Source organism: Narcine bancroftii, chromosome 2 (genome assembly GCF_036971445.1).
Source record: "Narcine bancroftii isolate sNarBan1 chromosome 2, sNarBan1.hap1, whole genome shotgun sequence".
NCBI classification, from domain to species: Eukaryota; Metazoa; Chordata; class Chondrichthyes; order Torpediniformes; family Narcinidae; genus Narcine; species Narcine bancroftii.
In genome coordinates this window covers 208,380,670-208,397,854 of record NC_091470.1, presented here as the reverse complement: position 1 = coordinate 208,397,854, position 17,185 = coordinate 208,380,670, and positions in this window count along the sequence as shown.

Below are 17,185 nucleotides of genomic sequence, written 5' to 3'. Positions count from 1 at the left end.
ATCCAGACATTAAAGGTTATAAAGTGTGTCAGGAGGAGCATAAAATTAACTTATTTGCTGATGACGTATTGATATATCTGACAGACCCTGTGACTTCAACTGCACATGGTACTGGAGGACTGTGGGAAATTTTCTGGGTACAAAATAAATTGGGAAAAGAGCGATGTGATGCCATTCACTGAGGGTAATTATAGTCAATTTAAAGAAAATAGTAATTTAAAGTGGCCACAGGAGGGGATCAAATACCTAGGAGTTAATATTGATGGTAACTTGAATAATCTATACAAGTTAAACTACACCCCCTTGCTAGAGAGAGTCGAGGAGGACCTAAAGAGGTGGATGTCCCTGCCCATAACATTAGTGGGCAGGGTTAACTGCATCAAAAAAGAATGTGTTGCCAAAATTCCAGTATCTTTTTTTGAATGTTGCATGTGCTGTTGCCCCAGGGTTTCTTTAAGTAGCTGCTACATAAGGTTAGAAGATTTCTCTGAAGGGGTAAGGTGGCAAGGGTCTAGATGGAAAAATTAGCATGGGACTAGAGTCTAGGCAGATTGAGAATGCCAGACTTCAAAAAATATTATTAGGCAGCTCAGTCGAGATACATCACCTCTTTCTTTAAGGGAGGAAATGTACCATCCTGGGCACAAATTGAGCTGCACTTGGTGGGCGAGAAGATGGCAGAGGATTTTATCTACAAATGGGATGCCAAATTGCTGTCAAGAAGAAGGGCAGCCCATTCTAAAATAAGTGATTAGTATCTGGACCATAATTAACCAGTATCTGAATGCTAACGTCGAGCTGTCACCAAAAACACCCCTGAATCTGAATAAATTAATGCCATTAATGGTAGGTAACAAGAGCCTGGACTTCTAGCACTGTAATGGCATCAGATGCAATTAATGTTGTTTGAGCAACTAAAAAATAAATATGCTTTGCCAAATAAGGCATACCACTGCTAGCTTCAAATAAGGTATTTTCTACGGGACGTATTGGGTCCAAGTATGGCCCAATCTTGATGCAGTAACATAGAGGCCTTGATTCGAAGGAGGAGCAGTAAGAAATTTATTTCGGCAGTGTATTGCCTGTTCCAGTCAGAGGGACCCAAACCGGAGCTTCATAGGTTGAGAGAAAGATGGGAGTCGGACTTGGGCATTACAATTGATGAGAGATGCTGGTTCGACATGTGCCAAGAAAGCATGACCATGGTCATCAATGCAAGGTACAGGCTGGACCAGTATAACTTTTTGCACCATTTGTATATAATGCTGCAGAAAATAAATAGATCAAAACCAGAACTCTCGGTCCAATGCTTCAGATATGGCATTGCACCTGGGACATTCATGCACCCAACCTGGTCATGTACCATGGTGAGGCCCTTTTAGGTAGATCTGGATCAAGTCCTGGAGAAAATTATAGGCAAACAATTCCCACAAGACCCAGAGTTGTTCCTGCTAGGAAATATAATAGACATAAGGCTTACAATGAAGCTGTCCAAATTTCAAATCCAATTTGTGTTAATCACATTGGCAGTGGCCAGGAAGTGCATTGCAGCGACTTGGAAGTCTGACTCTATTCTTAGTATCGAACGATGTAACAAGGAAATGAAAAGCTGCATTCCCCTGGATAAAATAACTTACAACTTGAGAAAAAAATACAGTACCTTTCATAAGATCTGGCAGGCATACATGCACTACATAGGTGATGGCAGTGATTGGTTTCCTTGTTTCTTGCTGTGGCTTCCTCTCCCTCACAATGATCCCCATCAAGGAAAGTCAGGAATGACTATCGGCCCTGAGGCTGCCCACTGAGCTGCGACAATCCCTGCCCCATGTCATTTATTTTTCTGGTGTTAAAGTTTTGTTGTTGGTCAAAGTTTGAGTGAGAGGGGTTGGAAATGTAATGGAATATATTTGGGAGATAAATTGGTAAAATTAGAGTAGGTTACATACATACACACACTTTAAAACATTTTATTTGAAATACTGAAGAATTCATATTCAGTAACTTTACAGAAGCTATGGAGAATGCTATGCACAATTCACAAGTAGGTGCTAATTGAAATGACGTCATTAAAGCAACAAGCAGGAGACACTCTGGCTGTTGAAAGCTTTTTGCAAGGATTTTGGCAGAGTGCACAGTAAGGTCACTCCTAGGTTTTTGTTTACCTAAAAACAATAGCTTGACCAAGAAGACTAACTCCTATTGTTTGCTGCAGAAGGAGGGTTTTTTTGCAAGTGAGAGAAAGAAGGACATGTGGCTAGCAGTTTTGGATCTCAGATGAGAGAGAGAGACAGCTGTACAGTGCAAGCCAGGAAGCTTCTTGGAACTGAAGTAGAAAACTCCAGAGTGGTGGATGGCTGGAAGTGCTATCTATCTGATATTTCTCTTGGAATAAGAAGAACAGAAAGGAACTCTGTGTTTGTCTAAAAGAAAGAGGAAATCATCTGGAGAACCTTGATGGGGCGTTTTATCAGTGAGACATTGAGGTGACTAATGGAGGTACCTCAGTTGTAGAAATCCTGGAACAACAAATCTCTCTCTGCAAACCTACAAAGAACCTTCCTGAGTGGTAAACTTTTACCTTTTGAGCACCAAAGCCTGGTGAACTTTATACATGTTAAATTCTGTGCACAGTATAAGAATTGACTGCAACCAGTGAACTTGGAAGAATGTGAAGTGAGATTGAACTGTGAACTAAAGAACTTTTCTTAAATGACATATGCATACGTTTAGAATTAAAAGGGGGTTAAGTTGGGTTACTTAATAGAGATAAGTTAAAGTTTGATTCTGTTTTCATGTTTAAAGATAATTAAAAACAACTTTTGTTTAAGTAACTATTTATCTTGGTGAATTTCTATTTTTAGGGGTTTGGGGTCCTTTGGAGGAATTTTATCTCTGTATCAAAGAACTGACTCAGTGGAGACAACTTTGATTAAAGGTGTTGGAGGTGAGGTGAAGTCAATATCTCTTCACAATATAATGCTAAATTCAGAGTTAGTTAAAGGACCTGTTGTGATAGGAGTAATTTCAAAGGTACCCATGCAGGGGGTCTCATTTTTATTAGGGAATCATTTGGCAGAGGATAAAGTTGGGTCATTTTTGAGATTAACAAGTAAGCCTAGGAAAGATGAGGTGGAAGAGAATTGCGAGATACATCGTGCTTGCGCAGTAACAAGGTCGGTGTCTAAGAAATTATTGAGAGATGAAGAAGATTCAGTTGACAGAGATCTGGCAAGTGCTTCTGAAATGGTTTTGAAAGAGCAGGGTAATTGTGAGAGTAAGGATTTCTCTTTGTCAAGGAAAGAGTTAATTCGACAACAAAGAACAGATGCAAGTCTTTTTTTTTAAACTTTATTTAAGATTTTATAACATGTATAAAATAGAAAGTTACAGTAAAAAAGATTAAACATAAGATAATAAAAATTACAATACTACATCGGCAGACTAAATAAACTAAACCCCCCCCCCCCAAATTAGTACACAACATTAATGACCTAGCTTAAAGTTAGTCTAACCCCACCCCCCCAAATAAAGAGTGAAAGAGTGAAGAGTTAATAAAATTAACAATAATTATATAAAAAACCCCTTACACAAAAAAAGATAAAACATAACAAATAAAGATACTAACATCAAAAAAAAATCAATCCTAAAATATCAAATTTAAAAACATTTTTAAATCAAACTTAAATGCATATATTTAGCAAACGGAGTCCACTTCAACCTATAAAAAGACATCCTATCCCGAATTGAAAAAGATATCCTTTCCATAGTCAAACAGAACTTCATCTCCAAATACCACCTATCTAAAGTAAATATCTTTCTATCTTTCCAAGTAAGAGCTATACATTTCTTGGCCACAGCTAAAGCTAAATAGATAAAAGAAATCTGATAAACTTGTAGGCCAAATCAATTAATGATTGCATATTCCCTAATAAAAATATCTAATACAAGACAAATATTATATAAACTATTAAATATAGATTGAATACCCTTCCAAAACTGTTGCAATCGATCACAAAGCCAAACAGTATGCAAAAAAGTATTAGCCATCTGGTCACAACGAAAACAGCAATCCAACTTACTAAGACCAAACTTTTTTAGTTTCTCCGGTGTTAAATATAACTGATGTATAAAATTGTAATTAATCATCGCTAATCTAGCATTAAACAATTTCCTAATACTATTCTGACAAATTTCCATCCAAGCTTCTTCAGCTATTATAAAGCCTAAATCTTTTTCCCATTTCAACTTATCCTTATCCCAATCTTTTTTACTATCAATTTCCTGTAAAATACAATACAAATCAGATATATATCCCTTTTGTGGTATTGAAAGTACATATTCCTCAAAATTAGAATCAGGCAATAAAATCATATGTCGACCACATATCTGTTTTACAAAAGATCTTAATTGATAATACACAAATACAGAGTTTCCACTAATACCGAATTTCCTTTGTAATTCATCAAAAGAACAAAAACATCCCTCAGAAAAACAATCGGATAAATTTTTTATTCCCTTCCTTTCCCACTGTTTCAAAGTAATATTGGAGACTGTAAATGGAACGTTGATTGTTATATAATGGCAATCGTCCAGACCATTTATTTTTGAGCCCCAATTTATTAAGTTTACCTGTCCATAAATTTAATAAATGCTTCAAATATTGGGACATCATAAGTTCGTAATAAATTTTTATTCCATCGAAACAAAAACTCATGAGAAACTTTTTCTGAAATAACCGCTATTTCTATCTTTGCCCAACTGGGCGGATCATCCATATTCATTAATGCACTAAGAAATTTAAATTGAGCTGCTTCATAATAATGTTGAAAATTCGGTAATCTTAAACCTCCAAATTGAAAATCCCACATCAGCTTTCTCATCGCTACCCTCAGAAAATTTCCCTTCCATAAAAAGTCTCTAATTGCTTTATATAGATCCTTAAAAAAACTTTTATTAAAAAAAATAAGGAATTGATTGAAACAAATATTGTATTCGGGGAAAAATATTTATTTTTATAGTATTAATCCTCCCTAATAGACCCAAAGGCAAATCCTTCCACTTAATCAAATCTAATTTATCCTTTTTATTAAAGGAAGATAATTAATTGAATATAAATCTTGAAATTCCGTATTAACATTAATTCCTAAATATTTAATTTGTGTGGTCCACTTCAAATTTGTAATACTTTTATACATTGAATAATCATTTTTACAAATTGTTAAAATTTCACTTTTGGTCCAATTTATAACCAGATAATTGACCATAAATTTCTAAACATTCTTGAATTGCTGGTAAAGAAATACCCGGATCCACCAAATATAATAAAACATCATCAGCAAATAGATTAATCTTATATTCCTCATTCAAAACTCTCATGCCTTTAACATTTTCATTTTGACGTATTAATTGTGCCAAAGGCTCAATAACTATAGCAAATAAAGCAGGTGACAATGGGCATCCTTGTCTAGTAGACCTTGTTAAATTAAAAGATTCTGAAATCTGCCCATTGACAGCAATTCTGGCCTTCGGACTATTATATAACGCCTTTATCAATCCAATAAATGAAGAACCGAGATACCTATCTCGGCTGCACCATTTCATCAGATGCAAGGATCGACAATGAGATAGACAACAGACTCACCAAGGCAAATAGCGCCTTTGGAAGACTACACAAAAGAGTCTGGAAAAACAACCAATTGAAAAACCTCACAAAGATAAGCGTATACAGAGCCGTTGTCATACCCACACTCCTGTTCGGCTCCGAATCATGGGTCCTCTACCGGCATCACCTACGGCTCCTAGAACGCTTCCACCAGCGTTGTCTCCGCTCCATCCTCAACATCCATTGGAGCGCTTTCATCCCTAACGTCGAAGTACTCGAGATGGCAGAGGTCGACAGCATCGAGTCCACGCTGCTGAAGATCCAGCTGCGCTGGGTGGGTCACGTCTCCAGAATGGAGGACCATTGCCTTCCCAAGATCGTGTTATATGGCGAGCTCTCCACTGGCCACCGTGACAGAGGTGCACCAAAGAAAAGGTACAAGGACTGCCTAAAGAAATCTCTTGGTGCCTGCCACATTGACCACTGCCAGTGGGCTGATATCGCCTCAAACCGTGCATCTTGGCGCCTCACAGTTTGGCGGGCAGCAACCTCCTTTGAAGAAGACTGCAGAGCCCACCTCACTGACAAAAGGCAAAGGAGGAAAAACCCAACACCCAACCCCAACCAACCAATTTTCCCCTGCAGCCGCTGCAACCGTGTCTGCCTGTCCCGCATCGGACTTGTCAGCCACAAACGAGCCTGCAGCTGACGTGGACTTTTACCCCCTCCATAAATCTTCGTCCGCGAAGCCAAGCCAAAGAAATGAAGAACCAAAACAAAATTTCTCAAGTACTTTAAACAAAAACTTCCATTCGACTCTATCAAAAGCCTTTTCTGCATCCAGTGAAACCACTATTGGATAATTCATCTGAGATTTAGATTTATTTATCAAAGTTATTAAACGCAAAATATTATCTATTTTTTATAAATCCCGTTTGATCACTATGTATTATTTTAAGCAAATATTGAGCTAATTGATTAGCCATAGCTTTTGCTACAATTTTATAATCTACATTTAACAGCGATATTGGTCTATAAGAAGAAATCTGTGAAGGATCTTTATCTTTTTTTGGTATAACTGTAATTATTGCATTGGAACAAGACTTGGGTAATCGAAAAGTGTCATAAATTTGTTGTAAAACATCCTTATATATAGGAAATATATTAGCATAAAAAGTTTTATAAAACTCTATAGAAAACCCATCTTCACCAGGTGCCTTTCCATTTGGCATATCTCTTATCGCCATTTCTAGTTCCTTTTCTGTAAAGGATTTATCTAACTCCTGTCTATCTTCTCAATTCAATTGTGGAATTTAATATTTTTCAAAAAAGAATCTATAGCATCCTCAGTTACATCTTTACATTCCGAAATATATATTTTAAAAATTACAAAATTCCTCATTAATTTCCTTTTGACTAAAAGTAATACCCAATTTCTTTCTAATTACTGGTATAATTCTAGATAATTGTTCCTTTTTTAACTGCCATGACAGAACTTTGTGAGCTTTCTCACCCCATTCATAAAATTTATATTTAGTTCGATTCATTAAACATTCAAACCGATAAGTTTTTAATTCATTATATTAAAATTTTAAATTAGTTAACTGATTCTTTTGCGTTTCAGTAGCATTTTTTTGAAATTCTTTTTCAGTAACAGTTATCTTTTTCTCTAAATCTTCAATCTCTTTAATTCTCTCTTTCTTTACTTTAGAAGCATAACTAATAATTTGACCTCGTAAAAAAGCTTTCATTGCATCCCATAAAACAAAATGACTAGAAACAGAATTACTATTATTACTAATAAAAACCTCAATTTGTTGTTTTAAATAACTAATAAATTCCGGTTTTTGCAGTAACATAGTATTGAATCTCCATCTTGGAGCTCTCTGAACATCCTGTGAACTCTGATATTCTAATAATAATAATGAATGGTCCGAAACCAATCTTGCCTTATAATCCACAGATGTAACCCTATTCTGCAAATGTGTTGAAATTTAAAAATAATCAATTCTAGAAAAAGAATTATGTCGTGATGAATAAAAAGAAAAATCTTTCTCTGTAGGATTAAATTTTCGCCAAATATCAACTAAATTCAAATCTGACATCATATTAGTTACTTGAACTGCCATCTTCGATTTCTTAATTACTCTTGGATACTTGTCCAATAAAGGGTCCAATACCACATTCAAATCTCCCCCAATCATCACATTAGAATTTGATTGTCCAAGTAATAAAGACATATCGACAACAAAAGCTGTATCCTCAACATTCGGAGCATAAACATCAAGCAAAGTCCAAGCTTCATTAAAAATTGTACAGTTCAATTTTAATAATCTTCCACCATTTTTCTCTTCATTTTGTAACTGAAATGGTAAATTCTTGTGCACCAAAATTGCCACTCATTTTGCTTTTGAATTAAATGAAGAATAAAAAACTTGTCCAACCCATTCACGTTTGAGTTTCAAATGTTCCTTATCTGTCAAATGAGGTTCCTGTAAAAAAGCCACATCAACTTTTAATTTTTTTAAGTAAGCAAGTACTTTCTTACGCTTAATGGGATTATTTAAACCCTGGACATTAAAAGAAGCAAACTTCAATTTAGACATTCCTTACAATGACTCAACACAAGAAAAAAAAAGAAAGAAAAGAAAGAAAAAAAAGAAGAAAAGAAACCTCCCAAAAGAAAATAAATCCTTCCTCTTATTCCCTCTTAAAACTACAATCAAAAACAAATAAAAAAAAGAAAAAAAAATTTATTTATAAAAAAGTAATAAAAAAAAACTTCACTCCTTAACCCAAAAATTAAAAAAAAAAAACAGGCAGGAGGTTACTACTACCTCCTCCTGTTTAAACCGCACAATGCGGTAACTCCCACAAAATACTGGGTGTGAGATAACTCACACATAGCTGATGACTTCTGGAAAATAGTGCCCACCCAGTTCCCTCTCCCAACTCCCATTTCATATTAACCTATCATCAATGACTAAGATCTTCCAAAAAAAAAGATGTATTATTTTTTTAATCAATTTTATCACTTCGACCACCATTGTTTCCATTTCTTCTTGGAATCTGATTCCCATCTTATATCTCCACTCTCTTTGGAGACCGAGGAGGACTACATCATTTTTGAAATTGCGTGATCGGTAAAGATTGAGCAAAGTCCATAGCTTCTTTAGGATTATCAAAAAACTTTGGCTGATATCCATCCTGAAAAATCTTCAATACCGCAGGGTACCTAAAAGTTGCCTTGTATCCTTTTTTCCACAACTCTTTCACAGAATTAAATTCACGTCGTTGAAACATAATTTCTTGACTCAGATCCGGATTTAAAAAAAACATGATTATTCTGGACCATCAAAGGAGATCTATTTTGCTCAGCGTTTCTAATAGCCACACGTAAAATTGTCTCTCTATCACAATAATTTAAACAACAGACCAGAACAGATCTCGGATTCTCTCCTGAAAAAGGTTTCCTTCTTAAAGCTCTGTGAGCACATTCCAATATTAAAACTTCAGGGAACTTATCTTGCCCTAACACTCGTGGAATCCATTCGGTAAAGAATTTTCTTGGATATGGCCCTTCTATATCTTCTGGCAAACCAACAATTTTTACATTGTTCGTCTCGATTGGTGCTCCAAATAATCAACTTTTTTTGCTAGATTTTTATTCTGAATCTGCAATGTTTCAATTGTTTTGTTTACATCATGCAGTTGATCTTGTACATCAGCTAAACCTTGATCACACGTATCAAGTCTTTCAGTGGTTTCAAGTTTAAATGCTCCATAATAAGCCATCTGTTGAGTATTGATATTCACCAATTCATTAAGCTTAGAATGGACGTGGGTTATAGAGCTACCGAGCTGTTTCATTGAAGAATACATCTTAAATTCAAGATTCTTAACATTCAGCTTCCTCTAACTCATATTTCCTCCATCTTTCAGTTTCCGCTAACTCACATTCCCTCTATCTTTCAGTTTCCTCCAACACATATTGACACCATTTTTCAGTAACTCACATTTCCTCCATTTGCAGCTTCCACTAACTCACATTTCCTCCACATTTAGCTTCCTCTAACTCACATTTCCTCCACATTTAGATTCCTCTAACTCACATTTCCTCCATCTTTCAGCTTCCTCTAACTCACATTTCCTCCATCTTTCAGCTTCCTCTAACTCACATTTCCTCCATATTTCAGCTTCCTCTAACTCACATTTCCTCCATATTTCAGCTTCCTCTAACTCACATTCCCTCCATCTTTCAGTTTCCTCTAACTCACATTTCCTCCATCTTTCAGCTTCCTCTAACTCACATTTCCTCCATATTTCAGTTTCCTCTAACTCACATTTCCTCCATCTTTCAGCTTCCTCTAACTCACATTTCCTCCATATTTCAGCTTCTTCTAACTCACATTCCCTCTATCTTTCAGTTTCCTCCAACACATATTGCCACCATTTTTCAGTAAACTCACATTTCCTCCATTTTTCAGCTTCCTCTAACTCACATTTCCACCACATTTAGCTTCCTCTAACTCACATTTCCTCCATCTTTCAGCTTCCTCTAACTCACATTTCCTCCATCTTTCAGATTCCTCTAACTCACATTTCCTCCATCTTTCAGCTTCCTCTAACTCACATTTCCTCCAGATTTCAGCTTCCTCTAACTCACATTCCCTCCATCTTTCAGCTTCCTCTAACTCACATTTCCTCCATCTTTCAGCTTCCTCTAACTCACATTTCCTCCATCTTTCAGCTTCATCTAACTCACATTTCCTCCATATTTCAGCTTCCTCTAACTCACATTTCCTCCATCTTTCAGCTTCCTCTAACTCACATTTCCTCCATATTTCAGCTACCTCTAACTCACATTTCCTCCATATTTCAGCTTCCTCTAACTCACATTTCCTCCATATTTCAGCTTCCTCTAACTCACATTTCCTCCATCTTTCAGTTTCCTCTAACTCACATTCCCTCCATCTTTCAGCTTCCTCTAACTCACATTTCCTCCACATTTATAACTCACATGTCCTCCATTTTTCAGCTTCCTCTAACTCACATTTCCTCCATATTTCAGCTTCCTCTAACTCACATTTCCTCCATATTTCAGCTTCCTCTAACTCACATTTCCTCCATATTTCAGCTTCCTCTAACTTACATTCCCTCCATCTTTCAGTTTCCTCTAACTCACATTTCCTCCATCTTTCAGCTACCTCTAACTCACATTTCCTCCATATTTCAGCTTCCTCTAACTCACATTTTCTACATCTTTCAGCTTCCTCTAACTCACATTTCCTCCACATTTAGCTTCCTCTAACTCACATTTCCTCCATCTTTCAGCTTCCTCTAACTCATATTTCCTCCATCTTTCAGTTTCCTCTAACTCATATTTCCTCCATCTTTCAGCTTCCTCTAACTCACATTTCCTCCATCTTTCAGCTTCCTCTAACGCACATTTCCTCCACATTTAGCGTCCTCTAACTCATATTTCCTCCATCTTTCAGTTTCCTCTAACTCATATTTCCTCCATCATTCAGCTTCCTCTAACGCATATTTCCTCCATCTTTCAGTTTCCTCTAACTCATATTTCCTCCATCTTTCAGCTTCCTCTAACTCACATTTCCTCCACATTTAGCTTCCTCTAACTCACATTTCCTCCATCTTTCAGCTTCCTCTAACTATTATTTCCCCCACATTTAGCTTCCTCTAACTCACATTTCCTCCATCTTTCAGCTTCCTCTAACTCATATTTCCTCCATGTTTCAGTTTCCTCTAACTCATATTTCCTCCATCTTTCAGCTTCCTCTAACTCATATTTCCTCCATCTTTCAGCTTCCTTAACTCACATTTCCTCTTTCTTTCTGTTTCCTCTAACTCATATTTCCTCCATATTTCAGCTTCCTCTAACTCACATTTCCTCTATTTTTCAGTTTCCTCTAACTCACAATCCCTCCATTTTTCAGTTTCCTCTAACTCACATTTACTCCATCTTTCAGCTTCCTATAACTTACATTTTCTCCACTTTTCACTTTCCTCTAACTCACATTCCCTCCATTTTTCAGCTTCCTCTAACTCACATTCCCTCCATTTTTCAGTTTCCTCTAACTCACATTCCCTCCATTTTTCAGTTTCCTCTAACTCACATTACCTCCATTTTTCAGTTTCCTCTATCTCACATTCCCTCCATTTTTCAGTTTCCTCTAACTCACATTTCCTCCATTTTTCAGTTTCCTCTAACTCACATTCCCTCCATTTTTCAGTTTCCTCTAACTCACATTTACTCCATCTTTCAGTTTCCTCTAACTCACATTCCCTCCATTTTTCAGTTTCCTCTATCTCACATTCCCTCCATTTTCAGTGTCCTCTAACTCACATTTACTCCATCTTTCAGCTTCCTCTAACTTATATTTCCTCCATTTTTCACATTCCTCTAACTCACATCCCTCAATTTTTCAGCTTCCTCTAACTCACTTTCCCTCCATTTTTCGGTTTCCTCTAACTCACATTCCCTCCATTTTTCAGTTTCCTCTAACTCACATTTCCTCAATTTTTCAGTTTCCTCGAACTCACATTCCCTCCATTTTTCAGTTTCTTCTAACTCACATTCCCTCCATTTTTCAGTTTCCTCTAACTCACATTCCCTCCATTTTTCAGTTTCCTCTAACTCACATTCCCTCCATTTTTCACTTTCCTCTAACTCACATTTCCTCAATTTTTCAATTTCCTCTAACTCACATTCCCTCCATCTTTCAGCTTCCTCTAACTCACATTTCCTCCACATTTATCTTCCTCTAACTCACATTTCCTCCATCTTTCTGCTTCCTCTAACTCACATTTCCTCCATCTTTCAGCTTCCTCTAACTCACATTTTCTCCATCTTTCAGCTTCCTCTAACTCACATTTCCTCCATCTTTCAGCTTCCTCTAACTCACATTTCCTCCATATTTCAGCTTCCTCTAACTCACATTTCCTCCACATTTAGCTTCCTCTAACTCACATTTTCTCCATCTTTCAGCTTCCTCTAACTCATATTTCCTCCACATTTAGCTTCCTCTAACTCACATTTCCTCCATCTTTCAGTTTCCTCTAACTCACATTTCCTCCATTTTTCAGCTTCCTCTAACTCACATTTACTCCATATTTCAGCTTCCTCTAACTCACATTTCCTCCATATTTCAGCTTCCTCTAACTCACATTTCCTCCATATTTCACCTTCCTCTAACTCACATTTCCTCCACATTTAGCTTCCTCTAACTCACATTTCCTTAATCTTTCAGCTTCCTCTAACTCACATTTCATCCATCTTTCAGCTTCCTCTAAATCACATTTCCTCCATATATCAGCTTCCTCTAACTCACATTTCCTCCATTTTTCAGCTTCCTCTAACTCACATTTCCTCCATCTTTCAGCTTCCTCTAACTCACATTTCCTCCATCTTTCATCTTCCTCTAACTCACATTTCCTCCATCTATCAGCTTCCTCTAACTCACATTTCCTCCACATTTAGCTTCCTCTAACTCACATTTCCTCCATCTTTCAGCTTCCTCTAACTCACATTTCCTCAATTTTTCAGCTTCCTCTAACTCACATTTCCTCCATATTTCAGCTTCCTCTAACTCACATTTCCTCCATCTTTCAGCTTCCTCTAACTCACATTTCCTCCATATTTCAGCTTCCTCTAACTCATATTTCCTCCATCTTTCAGCTTCCTCTAACTCACATTTCCTCCATCTTTCAGCTTCCTCTAACTCACATTTCCTCCATCTTTCAGCTTCTTCGAACTCACATTTCCTCCATCTTTCAGCTTCCTCTAACTCACATTTCCTCCATCTTTCAGCTTCCTCTAACTCACATTTCCTCCATCTTTCAGCTTCCTCTAACTCACATTTACTCCATCTTTCAGCTTCCTCTAATTCACATTTCCTCCATCTTTCAGCTTCCTCTAACTCATATTTCCTACACATTTAGCTTCCTCTAACTCACATTTCCTCCATCTTTCAGCTTCCTCTAACTCACATTTTCTACATCTTTCAGCTTCCTCTAACTCACATTTCCTCCACATTTAGCTTCCTCTAACTCACATTTCCTCCATCTTTCAGCTTCCTCTAACTCACATTTCCTCCATCTTTCAGCTTCCTCTTACTCACATTTCCTCCACATTTAGCTTCCTCTAACTCACATTTCCTCCATCTTTCAGCTTCCTCTAACTCACATTTCCTCCATCTTTCAGCTTCCTCTAACTCACATTTCCTCCATATTTCAGCTTCCTCTAACTCACATTTCCTCCATCTTTCAGCTTCCTCTAACTCACATTTCCTCCATATTTCAGCTTCCTCTAACTCACATTCCCTCCATTTTTCACTTTCCTCTAACTCACATTTCCTCCATATTTCAGCTTCCTCTAACTCACATTTCCTCCATCTTTCAGTTTCCTCTAACTCACATTCCCTCCATCTTTCAGCTTCCTCTAACTCACATTTCCTCCACATTTATCTTCCTCTAACTCACATGTCCTCCATTTTTCAGCTTCCTCTAACTCACATTTCCTCCATATTTCAGCTTCCTCGAACTCACATTTTCTCCATCTTTCAGCTTCCTCTAACTCACATTTCCTCCACATTTATCTTCCTCTAACTCACATTTCCTCCACATTTAGCTTCCTCTAACTCACATTTCCTCCATCTTTCAGCTTCCTCTAACTCATATTTCCTCTATCTTTCAGTTTCCTCTATCTCATTTTTCCTCCATCTTTCAGCTTCCTCTAACTCACATTTCCTCCATCTTTCAGCTTCCTCTAACTCACATTTCCTCCACATTTAGCGTCCTCTAACTCACATTTCCTCCATCTTTCAGCTTCCTCTAACTCATATTTCCTCCATCTTTCAGTTTCCTCTAACTCACATTTCCTCCATCTTTCAGCTTCCTCTAACTCATATTTCCTCCATCTTTCAGTTTCCTCTAACTCATATTTCCTCCATCTATCAGCTTCCTCTAACTCACATTTCCTCCACATTTAGCTTCCTCTAACTCACATTTCCATCATCTTTCAGCTTCCTCTAACTCATATTTCCTCCATCTTTCAGTTTCCTCTAACTCATATTTCCTCCATCATTCAGCTTCCTCTAACTCATATTTCCTCCATCTTTCAGTTTCCTCTAACTCATATTTCCTCCATCTTTCAGCTTCCTCTAACTCACATTTCCTCCACATTAACTTCCTCTAACTCACATTTCCTCCATCTTTCAGCTTCCTCTAACTCATATTTCCTCCACATTTAGCTTCCTCTAACTCACATTTCCTCCATCTTTCAGCTTCCTCTAACTCATATTTCCTCCATCTTTCAGTTTCCTCTAACTCATATTTCCTCCATCTTTCAGCTTCCTCTAACTCATATTTCCTCCATCTTTCAGCTTCCTCTAACTCACATTTCCTCCATCTTTCAGTTTCCTCTAACTCATATTTCCTCCATATTTCAGCTTCCTCTAACTCACATTTCCTCCATTTTTCAGTTTCCTCTAACTCACATTCCCTCCATTTTTCAGTTTCCTCTAACTCACATTTACTCCATCTTTCAGCTTCCTCTAACTTACATTTTCTCAATTTTTCACTTTCCTCTAACTCACATTCCCTCCATTTTTCAGCTTCCTCTAACTCACATTCCCTCCATTTTTCAGTTTCCTCTAACTCACATTCCCTCCATTTTTCAGTTTCCTCTAACTCACATTCCCTCCATTTTTCAGTTTCCTCTATCTCACATTCCCTCCATTTTTCAGTTTCCTCTAACTCACATTTCCTCAATTGTTCAGTTTCCTCTAACTCACATTCCCTCCATTTTTCAGTTTCCTCTAACTCACATTTACTCCATCTTTCAGTTTCCTCTAACTCACATTCCCTCCATTTTTCAGTTTCCTCTATCTCACATTCCCTCCATTTTTCAGTTTCCTCTAACTCACATTTACTCCATCTTTCAGCTTCCTCTAACTTACATTTCCTCCATTTTTCACATTCCTCTACCTCACATTCCCTCCATTTTTCAGCTTCCTCTAACTCACATTCCCTCGATTTTTCAGTTTCCTCTAACTCACATTCCCTCCATTTTTCAGTTTCCTCTAACTCACATTTCCTCCATTTTTCAGTTTCCTCGAACTCACATTCCCTCCATTTTTCATTTTCCTCTAACTCACATTCCCTCCATTTTTCAGTTTCCTCTAACTCACATTCCCTCCATTTTTCAGTTTCCTCTAACTCATATTCCCTCCATTTTTCAGTTTCCTCTAACTCACATTCCCTCCATTTTTCACTTTCCTCTAACTCACATTTCCTTCATTTTTCAATTTCCTCTAACTCACATTCCCTCCATCTTTCAGCTTCCTCTAACTCACATTTCCTCCACATTTATCTTCCTCTAACTCACATTTCCTCCATTTTTCAGTTTCCTCTAACTCACATTCCCTCCATTTTTCAATTTCCTCTAACTCACATTTACTCCATCTTTCAGTTTCCTCTAACTCACATTCCCTCCATTTTTCAGTTTCCTCTATCTCACATTCCCTCCATTTTTCAGTTTCCTCTAACTCACATTTACTCCATCTTTCAGCTTCCTCTAACTTATATTTCCTCCATTTTTCACATTCATCTAACTCACATTCCCTCCATTTTTCAGCTTCATCTAACTCACATTCCCTCCATTTTTCAGTTTCCTCTAACTCACATTCCCTCCATTTTTCAGTTTCCTCTAACTCACATTTCCTCCATTTTTCAGTTTCCTCGAACTCACATTCCCTCCATTTTTCATTTTCCTCTAACTCACATTCCCTCCATTTTTCAGTTTCCTCTAACTCACATTCCCTCCATTTTTCAGTTTCCTCTAACTCACATTCCCTCCATTTTTCAGTTTCCTCTAACTCACATTCCCTCCATTTTTCACTTTCCTCTAACTCACATTTCCTCCATTTTTCAATTTCCTCTAACTCACATTCCCTCCATCTTTCAGCTTCCTCTAACTCACATTTCCTCCACATTTATCTTCCTCTAACTCACATTTCCTCCATATTTCAGCTTCCTCTAACTCACATTTCCTCCATATTTCAGCTTCCTCTAACTCACATTTTCTCCATCTTTCAGCTCCCTCTAACTCACATTTCTTCCATCTTTCAGCTTCCTCTAACTCACATTTCCTCCATATTTCAGCTTCCTCTAACTCACATTTCCTCCACATTTAGCTTCCTCTAACTCACATTTTCTCCATCTTTCAGCTTCCTCTAACTCATATTTCCTCCACATTTAGCTTCCTCTAACTCACATTTCCTCCATCTTTCAGTTTCCTCTAACTCACATTTCCTCCATATTTCAGCTTCCTCTAACTCACATTTCCTCCATATTTCAGCTTCCTCTAACTCACATTTCCTCCATATTTCAGCTTCCTCTAACTCACATTTCCTCCATATTTCACCTTCCTCTAACTCATATTTCCTCCATCTTTCAGTTTCCTCTACCTCATATTTCCTCCATCTTTCAGCTTCCTCTAACTCACATTTCCTCCACATTTAGCTTCCTCTAACTCACATTTCCATCATCTTTCAGCTT